We start from the raw sequence: 14608 nt of genomic DNA, 5'->3' as shown, positions 1-14608 counted from the left end.
GCTGGATATCAGATAATCCATATCTCTCTGAGATATGAAGTATTTCACTAGTAAGTGTTACTAAGTGAATGATCATGTCAAATGAATGTATATATTGAGAATGTTGTTCCTTAAAACTTAATTATGAAATTCAATCCTCTTTTGCTAAGAGGGAGTGTTAAGGATATAGCTTCATTCGGATTGAAGCAAGTAATATATATAACGACATTGAACGAAGGGTCATGTCCCCGTAGGGTCATGACTCTACGTAGCATAAGCCACGTAGAAGTCATGCCCCTACGTGGACATGACTCTTCATCCTTTTATTTATAGGCATCGACACTTGTTGTGAACTGAAACCAATAACTGTGGCACTTTCACGAACCAGCAAGCTGTCGATATTATCATAGAAGATATATATATATATATATATATATATAGACACATCGGAGGTAAAACATACTCATTGCAGTGATCTTATTAAAGTCTATCCTCACTACATATTACTAGACTATTGTATTCTCTATCTCTGATCTAAATTCCTTAACAAGTTTTCATGCACTGATAAAACTAAGGAGATGGATTTATTTTATTGAGTGTTACAACTGAGACTATAATTAACACTCCTCTTAGTCTTAGGAGTATAGACCTAAAACTTAATTTAGCTTACCACTAATCTCATGAGAATTACATCACCTAGGTGTGAAGTATCATCGTGTGATACTCAGGATATATTCACTTTGATATCCAATTTTAAGTATCAGCCTGTGATACTAAGGATATATTCACTTTGATATCCTTGTTTTAAGTATCAGCATGTGATACTAAGGATATACTCACTTTGATATCCCTGTTTTAAGTATTAGCATATGATACTAAGGATATACTCACTTTGATATCCCTGTTATAGTATGTGCACTGACATTAATCCGCTTACATAATGTCTACTATAACTTATCATATTACTGATATTCAAATTGTCTGATTTTTAGTTTATATGATCTTTCAAACATTTATAAGATCATCACCTTACAATGTTAAAATACAAGAGTTCATTAACTAAAGAATCGTCATCCTTTAGGAGTGAACACAGGGAAAGGTTACATACTTCATATACTCAAATATATGACCAAGAAGTTTACATAAATTTTAGACATCAATTACATTTTAACCATACCAAGATACCTTCTGAAGTGATCAATTTTCACTCTTGCTAGGGGTTTGGTGAGAATGTTAGCTGTCTGATCTCCTGTATTGACATATTCCAGTCTTATTACCTTTCTCTCTGTCATGTCTCTTACATAGTGATATGGGATCTCAATGTGCTTGGATCTATCATGAAAAACTGGATTCACTGAAAGTTTAATGCAGCTCTGATTGTCACAATGAATGATAGTAGGCTTCATACTTTCACCAAACAGTCCTACTATCAATTTCCTCAACCATACGGCTTCCTTAGCTGCCATGTATGCAACTATATATTCAACCTCTGTGGAGCTCTGAGCTACGGATGATTGTTTTCTGCAGATCCAAGGTACCATAGCTGATCCTAAGCTGAAACAGCATCCTGAAGTGCTCTTCCTGTCTATCACGCTTCCAGCCCAGTCTTCAGAGTATCCATGTAGGTTCAATGCAGTGTGTTCATGATACAGTCCATAGTCCAAGGTACCTTGTAGATATCTTAATATATGCTTTACTGCAACCAAATGTATTTCTTTGGGTTCAACCATGTGTTGGCTGAGTGCATTTACTGCATAACATATATCAGGTCTGGTATTGACTAGGTACGTTAATGATCCAATAATCTGTCTGTATAATGTTGGATTTGCAAATTTGGAATCTGCTATAGCTTCTTTTAGTTTATGTAGGTTTGTTTCCATAGGAGATGGCATTGGCTTACAATTCATCATTCCAAATCTCTTCAGAATGTCAATGGTGTATTTACCTTGATTTAGATAAATACCATATGGTTTTTGCCATACTTCTAATCCAAGGAAATAATGGAGTAGACCTAAATCCTTCATCTTAAACTATGAAGCTAGTTCCTGTTTGCATTTTGCAATGAGTTGATCTTCGCCTGTAATTAATAAGTCATCTACATATAATATGAGTATCAACATTTCACCTTTGATTATTTTGAAATACATATTTGGGTCAACAATGTTTTTAGAGAAACCTATCTCTAATAAGTAATTGTCAATTCTTTCGTACCATGCTCTGGGAGCTTGTTTTAATCCATACAATGCTTTCTCTAACTTGCATACATGTGTTTTGGCATTATTTACCTCAAATCCCTCAGGGTGCTCTAGATATACTTCTTCTTCAATTGTTCCATTCAAAAATGCAGTTTTTACATCCATTTGATGAACTTTCCATCCTTTAGATGCTGCTATAGCCAAGATTGTTCTGACAGAAGTGTATCATGCAACAAGTGCAAATGTTTCTTCATAGTCAATTCCTTCCTTCTGAGAGAAGCCTCGAGCAACAAATCTTGCCTTGTGTTTTTCTATACTGCCATCAACAGCATGCTTAATTTTAAAGAGCCATTTAGAAGATACAACTGATTTTCCTTTAGGTCTAGGCACAATTTTCCACACATCATTATTTAAGATAGATTGATATTCCTCTATCATGGCATCCTTCCATACTTGTTGTTTAAGAGCCTCTCTGGCACTTGAAGGTTTAGCATTTATGAGATCTGTCATTAGAGTAACATAGCTAGAAAACTTTGAAGGTCTTTTGCTTTCTCTAACTATTCCTCTAGGTGCTGCAAAAGATTATGCTTCCTATACTGTTTTAGTGGCCCATAGTGGTCTCTTTCTGGGATTCTCTATTGTAGTGTTCTCAAGTTCCAAGGTGTTATCCTCAGGATGCTCCCTTTGAGTTTCAGAAAGAGAATCTTCTTCCAAATTAATGGAATTATTTGGGAATCCAGGTGTGATGGAACTCCTTGTTTTGTTAATAGCTATATCTTCCTCAAATATGACATCTCTGCTTGATTCTATTTGTCTTTGACCAGGGATGAATATTCGGTAGGCTTTAGATGTTTCACTATATCCTACAAAAATCCCTTTCTGTCGAGTAGGTTCTAATTTAGTTCTTTTCTCTTTAGGTACATGAATATAAACAGGACATCCAAATATTTTGAGATGGCTAATATCAGATTTAATTCCAATAAAGACTTCTTCAGGAGTTTTGTCACCAATATGAGAGTGAGGACATCTGTTTTGAATGTATATAGCGGTATTAGTGGCTTCTCCCCAAAGTGCAGTTTCTAGGTTCTGATCTAACAACATAGCTCTTGCCGCTTCTACTATTGTTCTATTTTTTCTTTCAGCAACCCCATTTTGTTGAGGATTGTAGGGTACAGTGAACTCCCTCTTAATCCCAGCATCTTTACAAAACTCTTTAAATACTTCTGATGTATATTCCCTACCATTGTCAGTCCTAAGAGTTTTGATTTTCCTACCAGAGTGATTTTCTGTAATAGATTTGAACTCTTTAAATTTCCTAAGAATATCTTTAGATTCTTTACTTTTAAGGAAATAAATCCAAGTTTTCCTAGAAAAATCGTCTACAAAGATTACATAGTATAATGCATTTCCTAGTGATGTTTCAGACATAGGCCCACACAAGTCAAAGTGAACTAGTTCTAGTATTCCTTTAGTTTTTCTAGAACTACAAGGAAAAGAGCTTTTAGTGTTTTTCCCTAGTGCACATCCTTTACAAACATCTGAATGAATTGGCTTTAGTTTAGGTAGTCCTGTGACTAATTTCTCCATAGAGGGTAGAGCACGAAAATGTAGGTGCCCTAGTCTTCTATGCCAAATTTCTGCTTGATCTATGACTTCATGAAGTAAGGTTTGATTTGGCTCATTACACAATTCATATAGGTGCCCTTGTCTGTAACCAATCACTTGTGCTCTTTTGAAGGTGGTTGTTTTTGGCCATGCCATTACCTTTCCTTCTATGAATGAGACTCTATATCCGTCATCCTCAAGTGCAGAGATAGAGACTAAGTTCCTTTTGATGCCTGGTACAAATAGTACCCCGGTGAGTTGGATTGAGATTCTAGACTTCAGCCTGATTGTACATGTCTCAACACCTTTTACAGGATGTGCAGAGTCATCCCCTATTGTTACCTCTTCATTTGATCCCTTTTCCATTAAGTCTAGTAATTCTCTGAATCCGGTGACATGTCTTGACGATCCACTGTCTATCACCCAAGTGTTAGACTTGTTTGAAGCTTGACTTGATAGTGCTGAATATAATACAAACTTCTCAGATTCAAGTAATGCGTTCCTCTCTACTTTGGCGAATGATGCCTGTTGTTTTACTTTGTTAGGACAATTAAATAACATATGTCCGTACTGATCACATCTATGACATTGGATTTTTGACATGTCTTTCTTATGAAAGCTTTTCCCATGATGGGATTTTCTCTTCTTGAAGTTTCTCTTCTTGCCTTTCTTACGGGAGTTGGTATTCAGAATGTGGAGGTCCTCATCTTTAGTTTTGTGATTTCCCCCTTTCATTTGCCTTGATTCTTCAAGGAGACAGTCATCCCTTAGTCGATCAAATTCTGTGAATTTATCCCTTGCATTTATGCCTTGTTTGAATGATTCCCAGGATTCAGGTAATCCGTCTAGGGTAATCATTGATAGTTCTTGCTTCTCGACATGATAACCAAGTTTTTGCAGTTGATCTCTGAGTGAACCTATCCTCATGAAGTATGAGTTTATTGTTTCACCTTTATTTATTCTTATGTGGTTCAACTGTCTTTTTAGAGCTAGGGTTTTGCTCGGATTGTTTATTTCATACGTCCTTTCAAGGGTTTTGAACATTTCATATGCATTGTCATATTTTAATATAAGTTGTATTATGTGATCCCTTACTGCATCTATCATGACTTTTACAGCTTTATCATTTCCCTCATTCCATATAGTTTTCTCAGGTTCGTCTTCAGGTTCGGGCTTGTCTTCTTTTATGAATTTGATTACTTTGTTCTCTTTTAACACTATCATAATTCTAACTTTCCAAGCCACATAATTTGTTGCTCCTTTGAGTTTGTCCTTGATTCTGATTGTGTTCGCCATTTTAGAATTCTTCAATTTTGTAAACTTCACTTTCAGTCTATTCGGATCTTAAGTAGTTAGGCTCTGATACCATGTAAATGTAAATAGACTGTTATTACTTTCTGAGCAATCAGAATTCTGAGACAACTAGTTTAAAGTTTTAGCGTGGGATATAAGGAATGTAAAATCGATTTTCCTCTGCAGATGAAAAGCAAACGATTATATTTACTAACAATCACAGTATATTGTTTTCTCCTATCGAAATGTGTTATCAATGGAGAGGGTAGCGCATATATATCTTTTGTTTCATTGGATCGTGCCTCCACAGGGGGTCACGATCGTGACCCCTGTGTGGAGCCACGATCCTTCTACACCGGCGATCATTTCCTTTAATAAACTCCACGATGCATTAACTATAGCATAGCAATTAAATTTAGTTAATACTAACTAAATTTAATCTTAAATAAATCGTAAATGATAGACTTAGTTTCTGTGCACTGATAAAACTAAGGAGATGGATTTATTTTGCTGAGTGTTATGACTGAGACTATAATTAACATACTAAGTTACTATTTTTAGTAACTGTCAGCTTTGGCAATGTTTGGTCAATTGAGAGTCTATGATGACTTACTATTTAAATTAGTAGTTACTATTTATAGTTATCGCTATTTGCGGTAGCTAGTCATAGTTCAGTCTACCATTAGCTTTAACATGCAGTATCCTCAATTTTAGGATTTGTATAGCCAATGATTATTTAAAATGAAGATATATTGGTGACTAATGATGTTCAGAGTGATTATTTTAAATAATGTTAAACGCTAAAGTTAAACTAAATATTTAACTAACATTATTTTATATAATATAAATTTTTAATATTGGCATCGTGGCAGTTATAAGTATTGATTTAAAATATTAATGAATTGATTATCTTTTGGGCACCAAGGGAGTCATAAGGTGAATTAATTATTAATTTAAAATGTGAAAACCCTAATTAGGCCATTCAAATGAAAGCATTATAAAAAGGCACTTGGGAGCTCATTTGACATATACTTGGCTTATTTAATTTTTGTCTAAGTTTGAGAGATTTGACTTTCATTTATAGGAAATATGAGGAAGAAAACTTTGGAAATCAGTGGATTGGACAAACCAACTCCACATTGAGAGGTGAATCTACCCAGGGTTCATCATTGAGCATATTTGCAAGTTTTACATCATTTTAGGGATTATACCAACTAGGGCTTGAAAGAAGGATAATCGTATCAACGAGGGTTAGAAGTTTATTTGCAAGTGGAAGACATTGCTTCAAATTTGGAGGCTTAACTTCCATACTTTCACAATACCTTGGGTGGCTAGGGTTTGGACATTAAATAGAGATTTGTGTCCAAATCTCGTTTAATTTAGAGATGATTTGAGAAATATCATTGTAGGTTGAGTAGTCTTTGTTCACCATCATTTTGGCATCACAATTTGAAGGAAAGGAAAGATTCAGGTGGCTAATTAGATTTATGACCTTTTGAGTTTGTGTGAAAAAATTGTTTTCAATTTCATTGGAGGCATTTTGATGTTTATCTTGAATTAGGCATTTCCCTAATTGGGGGTGCCCACTTGAGAGGACCAATTTGGCATCTTAGAAGGCAATTTCTTCATTGTTTAGGGTTTTCTTTAACTCTAATTTGTAATAGCCCTTGGAGTAGATTTGAGCGCCACATTTGGAGCAACAATCTTAGTGGTTTGTGTTCACTTTGCATTAGAGTTTCATGCCCTAAACTCGGTGACACTCCTAGGAGGACGATTTCAACACTTGTTCATTTTGTCATGATTTGGTATGTATAAATACCAAGGTATTAATCTGATTTAGGACTGCAGCATTTTTTGGTCATGATTGTCATATCTTTGCCAATGTTTGGATGTACTTTTCGACTTCCAAAGTTATCATCAAAATTTCAGAATTGTGGTGTGCATTTATTGTGTATCTCATGTTGTATTTCATGTCTAATATTAGGTGTACCATTTGGTATAATAAATTGATGCATTTGATATTATGTATTGGTTGTTATAAGTGTCTAATTAGTCTAAAAAAAATAAAATTATGGTAGGAATCATAAGTTTAAAAAGTAGAATTTTAGATAATATCCTATTGGGGATATTACAGTGGTATAGTGATTGAAAACGTAAAGGAATTGGTTGCAGTTTTGGTTGGGATACTTTAGTGGTATTAGAGCTTAAGAAATTGTCATCATGAGGAGTTCTGTGAGTGGCATAATAGACATTGGAAAGATAAATACTTCTGGTAAGGCAATTTTTGAGTTGATAGATGGACTCTCTGATCCAAATGTCAAGGGGTGCTATAAGGTAGTGATAAAATCCAAACATGAGGGAGACACTAAAAATAAAATGTTAGAACCAAAGACAAATGAAAAAGGGACTTTTAGAGAAAAATTCATAAAGGTGGCAAGAATGAATTAAGGAAACAAAAACTCAATTTTTTTTGCAAGGGGCCCTTGGAGCCTAATCATTTGTGCACCAGTAAAGTTAAAAGAGGGAAGCATGAAGACTACCATCATTTCAAGAAGTCCAAAAAGAAATACATGTAAAAGAATTTGTTTTTGATGGTTATGATTTTTCTAAAAAGAAACAATTGGAGTAAGATTTGTCTTGCTTTACCAACCAAACACATACTTCGATATGTGAAGAATCCAATAGAATTTTGCTTCAAAATGATCATTTGGTTAAGGAAGCCAATTGTGAGGGTGAAGTTAAATCCTAATATAGTTCTACCAACAATGATGAGAACATTGTTGTACATAAGTTTGCAAAATTTGAAGATAAGTCAACAAAGGAAGTATGGACTAGGAATGAAGAATATTGGTCAAACACAAGTAGGCTTCTATAGAATGACACCATGGGATCTAGGGAGAAAGAATCACTTGTTACGAGTAAAGGTTGCATGAGTCTTCTTGCGGGTGATTTGGAGATCATGATTGGAAAACCATGTGAAGAGGACTTCTTTGAAGGTTCCATGTGTGATTCTAACACTGTCCCATTTCCTCTACATGAAGAAAGCATGACATCATCTAGTGAGAAAGTTAAGAGGGACAAAGATGATAATTTTGTGTTTGGAACTAAAGCTACCTTAGTTCCAAATCAGAAAGTATGCAAAGAGGATATCCTAGAAGAAGACTTTTGGGAGATCCAAGTTCTTTAATGTCAATCAACTATTGCATCAATTGAATCGAATGTTCTTCATAAGCCTAATTGGGTGAACAAACTAAAGTTTAGTGAAGACAAGATTGTTGCAACATTATCACATTCCAATAGGTCTCACAAGTTGATTGAAAATCACCTTTGGAAGGTTTAAATATGAGGAAGGGCAAAAGGGTTATGAAGAGGAATCTTCTCATGTTGATTTATAGGCAATCAAAACAACTATGGAAACAATGAAATTAGATTATTTAAATCTACTTTAGATCATCTTCTCAATCTTTCCATAATTTATTCAAACGCATCAAGGACGGAAGAGGAAGTTGACAATCTTACCTCCAAACTTATGAGTGCTAAGGATTCCTTGAAGGCTACTCAAGTAGCCCTTCAAGAAGTAGAAAATCAGATTGGGAAGCTTTGTTTAGAATTGAGTTTGGCACATTCTACATCAACCCAATCGGAAAATTAATCTTCTATGGTAGTCCCACCTAAAGAACATTAACCTCACTCACAAATTTTTGAGATCAAACAAATGAGTGAAGAAGTTAGTGAACTCTATGAGGGTGATATATCCCATGAAGATTCTAGCAATTTGCATACTCATATGATTCAACATGGAGATACTAATGAGGAGGTCCTTCAAGAGTACGAACTCTTGAATTTGGAGGAGAAAATTACAGAGGAAAGTGTTGATTGCATCCATGTGGTTGAGGTTTTGAAAGGTAATACATATAAATTTCATCATGTTACATCTCTTGGATTAGCACATAGGGATGAGTATTCACTAAGTGAAAGGGTAGTACAAACCTTAGCTTGTTTTGATAGCACAGATAAACCCATTGAGAATCTCATCTGAATAGGACAAAAGAGTCCTAGGGCTAGAGTCTTAGCATCAAGTTTGCAAGAAATCAAACATGCACTCAATTGAAAATAGAAACTATGAGTGCAAATTTGAAATTTAAACTCAATACAAAATCAAATCAGAGACAAGAAATCAGTATTGAGCATAAAGGATGTTAGGTTGACCAAAAATGTAATGTGGTGAAAATTAGGAATTAGGGTTTCACTAATTAAATATGCTAAATAACCTAATAATCACAACATATATTGAAAGAAGATTGAACCCAATAGATCTAGGCTCAATCCCCTAATAGGGAAACGCCTAAGATTCTAATTGGATTCACGAGTTGGAATTGAATATGCTCTTTCTTAGTTGAGTTTGGAATGTTACTATGAAATTAGAGTGAAAGCATAAATAATTGAAGTAAATTGATAGAAACAATAAGCTACAGATGTCCCATGGATCTACCAACTGAGATCTGGGCAAAAGAATATGTTTAGAACATATTTCTAGAAGTTCAGTCTAATTTTTTGGGACCAAGTAGCACAAATCAACCTTGGTCTTTTGAATTTTCCATCATTGAAAGTTGAACATGTGCATCACTGTCAACTCTAATGGAATTCCTAAGTACAACTCCTACACCTATTTCTTGCACGTAGAAAGAGAGGAAAAGATGTTGGGGATAGGGATTTTCGTTAGGGCAAACCCCAACTTTGGAATTAACCATGAAATTTAATTGATAAATGTAATGAAAGATTGTAATAAATTAATTTCCTTTTGAGGGAAAGGTTGAAATGTTTGAAACAACAATGTATACCTTGATAAATTTTTGTTTGACCTTCACACAAAGGTTTTAGGGTTTCATGTAGAATGTCTTCATAAAACAATACTTGAACTTGACTTCACTACTACTCCACCGCTTGATGAATTACTGATTGCTTGATCACTTGAATTGAATTTCGCCAAAGTGCAATTGAGATCACAGAAGATTGATTACCTTAGCATTGCAAATGAGAGGGGTAGACCTCCTTTTATACTTGATCATTTGAAAACAAGTTGAATTTCTGGAACAGGCTGACACAGGATCAAATTTAACACTCAAATGAAATGACTGTAGACACCTAAAATTTTCCTGTTTAAATTAAATAAATATTATATTTTTTATTTAAATATATTATCCTAAGTCTTCTATTAATTAAATAAATCTTTATTTATTTAATTAATTCATTAATCCTTTTCTAGCCTTTCCTCATTTAAATAAATACTTTTATTTATTTAAATTGTCTTTTTCCTAAAATAAATAAATATTTTATTTATTTAATTGATCCCACTTCCTTTATTAATTAAGTAAATTTTTATTTATTTAATTAATTCATTAGTCTTTTCTACCCATGACACATGTCATTTATCTTTTAATTCTTCTCTTACCTACCCCCTTTTATCATTTAATTATTTCCTCTACCTACCCTTTAATCCTAGCCGACCATTTATCTTTACACCTTTTAATCTTATCCCTCCATTTCTTACAATGTTCTCTATATAAGAGGATACTCTCATTCATTATCAACCCTAATTGTCAAAATCTATTATGCAATCAAGCCTTCTTGCGATCAAACTATCAACCACATGTCCATTATTTATTGAGCTCTTATGCACACATAAATTTGAGAGCAAATATATCAAACAAGATCAATGGAGATAAGAATAAATGGAGATTGAAACCCTACTAGACATGTGAATGGTATACTTTGTTCTATTTTGTTGATTTGCATGGTCTTAGGTATCTTCATTTGTGTATAGTGGATCTTTTTCATTGTTAGGCTAGGGTTTTGTGGTTGGATCTTTGTTAGTCTTTCAATATTATTGTTTTTCATCATCCATTTTCACCGTATACATTTTTGGCACGCCCAGTGGGACTTTTGTTCTTTTTTATTTTGACATCTTATTTGCAGATTTGTGTTTTTGAGAGTTGTAGGTTTGAGATTGCGACGATTCTGCATTTTTCCACGTCTGTGATAAATAAAATCATGTATGTGATTTCTTTCTGCGTCTGTGACGGTTCTGCCCACATTTTTGATTTTGTTATTCACAAATCCTAAAATCGCGTCTGCGACTTTTCTAACCACATTTTTGTTTTATTTTCGTGTCTGTGTTTTGTAAGTCATTCTATTGTTTGCGGGATAGGTTTTTTTGAAATTGCATCTATGGCTGGTGGAATCACGTTTATGTGCATCTTTTTGTCAGGTCTATGTTTTTCTATCTGTTTTTTAGGTCTCAGATCTGGAAAATGCATCTCTGATCTATCTTTTTGCATCTGTGTCAGATGAAATCACGTCTGTGATTTTCAGATTTTCATTTCGCTTTTATTTAGGGTCAGATTTTGGTTTTTTGTGCTAACCCCTTTTGATCACACTAACAAAGTGGTGCAATTGTTTGAAAAGGAGAAAAATGTTTGTCGAAGGCCCCTATTTCACAAAGTCATTTAAATTTCTAAAAATTTACCTAACTTGTGTGCTTGCATGAGGGGTATCATTTCAAAACTACTAACAAGTTTGCTGCAAGAACTTTGGAAAAAATTAGATTTTGAAATTGCTTGCTTTGTCTTCTTTAGTATAGAAAACACTTCAATTGGTGCTCTAAAATGAGCAAGTATCTTTTGTGTCTTGAGCAATAGGTTCTTTTTGTTTTACCTTTTAGAGGGCTTGCCTCCCAAGTAGCCCATAAGGCCAAGTGAGAGGGAATGACCCAAGTGGTAACAGGCTAAAGCCAACCTCTTCCAAGCCACTATAAATAAAAGTTTGTGATGAAAGTTGCAAGCAATGGGTGTTACATGTTGCTATAACGACGAACTATGACTCCCCATAAACCTTATACAGCATAACCTCTATAGGTTGAGAGGCCTTCCATTTAACAAAGCGTAACACATTGTTGATTATAGCCACCCGAATGGATGCCCTTACTAGACACCTTTTGTGTTAGAAGCCAAAAACCCTCTAGTTGTTGGTACAGGAGGTCAGACATCTGATGTCGTCTCACATTCTTACGGTTCTTAATAGAGATACAAAGTTCGCCACAGGGAGTTTTCATGGGGACTGGTGCTTGGCTGCCCCAAAAAAGTGAGTGTCATGGAGGGGAGCTAGTAATGTCAAGCATCTAAGCATCCATTCTAAATAAGCGTAGTTGGGAAACCAAGTGAGATCCAACAACTATTGTCCTGGCCAACCTTAGGATTTGTTCTTGTCTTCATTCATCAAAGAATCAATCAAACATTTTAAACAAATATTGTGTATGTCATGTCTTCCAAGTGTATGCAAAACAAACAAGGACATTTTACAATCACACTTGAAATTGAAACACTTTATCATTTTGGACAAAAACACCTTCACACATTGGGTCTTCATTGTTTTGCTTTGTTTTCTTGCTACTAAAAGTTGAAACATCGAGATTTGGTCACATTCAACAACTTTACAATTGGACAAAATTGCAAAACATTATTCAGGATCGCGTTGGTGTCAATTAAAACTGGGTTTATGTTGGGAAATCATGTTTGTGCAGAGTAGAATCAAGTCTAGGTATCAGAGAGATATATTGTCACATTTACCAGAGAAACTGTAAAATTGCATGTGTTCTCAAAAACCGCGTCTGTGTTGGGAAATCACGTTTGTGACTTTCAAGCTAAACATTGTCATTATCACCAGAAAATGCGTCTATGTTTACTGTAATTGCATCTTGGATCAAAAATCACATCTGGGTTTGCTAAAACTGCGTTTGTGATTCACAGTTGAGAAATTACAGAAAATTGTCAAGAGAAAAAAAGGGACTTAAGTTTTCAGACTCAAAGAGCTTCTAAGGCTACTTTCTATAGGGCTTCATTTTTCAGTCAACCTTTCTTGGTCATATATATTCAACCATTTTCCTTCACTTGCATTTCCCTCATACATCTTTTCTAAATTTGAGTCAAAAGCTTCATTTGCTTGTCTTCATCACACTCTTACAAACATACTATAACACAACACTAAGTGGTCTTGCATCAAGATTTATCATCTTAGGGTCTCATTTGGTCTTCTTGAGTCAAGGTCAACTTACCTCATCAAGAGATCCGTCATCTTTTTGGAAGCCACACCATACTCTCAAACATACATACTTTGGTCTTACACTCTTGGACATTGCAAGTTTACCCTAGATTCATATACACTTCATACACCTCTTGGTCTTCCATAATCTTTACATTTTCATCCTACCTTTCATTTTTTGTCAAGACTTTAGTCTATGGTTGAAACTCATTCACAAAAGTCTAGAACAAAAGTCGAAGAAGCTTTAAGGTCTTTAAACATGAGTACCTATGAATTTGATGGCAACAAATTTTACAATCCATTTGACAATCGTTGTAATATACCAGACAATAACAATGACAACAATGACAACAACAATGGAAATGATGATGACAATGATAATATATATGTAGATTCTATAGAGGTTGAGGAAACTATCATGGATCCCCATTTTAACAAATTGGTTCAAGAAATCATGAAGAGGGATAGACAATATTTCCTACAAATTATGGGACAAAGTGGAACAAGATTACCCCATGATTTTGATATGTCACAAATTTTGGATGATCCAAATCAAGCAAATCTAGCTAATACAAGGCTAAGGAGGCCCAATAATGGTGGTAATAGGAGAGAGAGTGTCTCGTTCTTGAGTCACCTTCCTCCGTATTTCAAAAACCTAAAATTCCAAACACCTACACTCATTCTCATGCCAGTTATGATAGAACCTCTCATGAACAACCCTGCAATTGTCCTTTCCCATGGAGAAGGATCTATCACTACACATGACCATGATAATACCCACGATCATACCAATGCATACAATTACACCCAAGCGAACATTCAAAATCATGACACAAGGAGACCTCGTGTCAGATTTGGGGGCAATACTCAAGACCATTCTTATGATACCTCCTATCCTCATATCCTCATGGCCATGACATGTATCGACCTAGACCCAGTGCTCCTCACTAGATTACCATACCTAGTGGTCCATATGCAAGCGACAACTATGTGCCTCCTCCATATGAACATGTCTATGATCAATATCATCCATATATGCATTATATCCCTCCTCCACCCGGTGGCTCAAGCATGGGACTAGCTCAAAGAGAAAAGACACCACCCAAGAATGACTTGTAACAACAAATCAAGGATTTACAAAAGCAAATGGTGGACATGAATACACCAAAGAAACAGTACACAATGAAAGATATATGTCCTTACCCATTTGATAGAATCATTTCAATGCCTTCATTTCCTTCACATTTTGTGAGACCAAACTTTGATAAGTACAAAGGCAAAGGGGATCCTAAGGCGGACATGAATACACCAAAGAAACAGTACACAATGAAAGATATATGTCATTACCCATTTGATAGAATCATTTCAATGCCTTCATTTTCTTCACATTTTGTGACACCAAAGTTTGATAAGTACAAAGGCAAAGGGAATCCTAAGGC

Source organism: Cryptomeria japonica, chromosome 8 (assembly GCF_030272615.1).
Source record: "Cryptomeria japonica chromosome 8, Sugi_1.0, whole genome shotgun sequence".
Taxonomy (NCBI): Eukaryota; Viridiplantae; Streptophyta; class Pinopsida; order Cupressales; family Cupressaceae; genus Cryptomeria; species Cryptomeria japonica.
This window is presented reverse-complemented; position numbering follows the sequence as displayed.